Genomic DNA, 460 nt, shown 5'->3' with positions numbered 1-460 from the left:
TTAGCTAACAGCTAATTCGGCTAACTGCTAGCTGACAGCTTGATTCAGCCTAAAATAAAGTTACTCAAACTAAACAGTGGGGAAAGCAGCTACAGCTAAATGAAGACTTTACAGTAATAATAAAGACAAGTACTGAGTGATTGTATTTTAAATGAGCACAGGTAAAGTAGAACTGACGTAACAGCTGTTACATACGGTGGCCCTGAGGTGCAAAACACAACGGCAAGTCAGAAAACAACGGCAAATCAAAAAACACAACCGCAAAAGAGAAAACACAACACAAAAGGAAAACACAACACAAAAAAGAAACCAAACCAAAGAGAAAACACACGACAAAAGAGAAAACACAACGGCAAATCAGAAACACAACACAAAAAGAGAAAACAACCAAAAGAGAAAACCAACGCACTTAACCAAAACGAAAGGTAGTACTGTTGACAGCATATTCCCGCCTCCGAAA

The sequence above is a fragment of the Etheostoma spectabile genome, chromosome 5, assembly GCF_008692095.1.
Source record: "Etheostoma spectabile isolate EspeVRDwgs_2016 chromosome 5, UIUC_Espe_1.0, whole genome shotgun sequence".
In the NCBI taxonomy this organism is placed as follows: domain Eukaryota; kingdom Metazoa; phylum Chordata; class Actinopteri; order Perciformes; family Percidae; genus Etheostoma; species Etheostoma spectabile.
The sequence above is the reverse complement of the archived record's forward strand: the minus strand, read 5'-3'. Positions refer to the sequence as shown.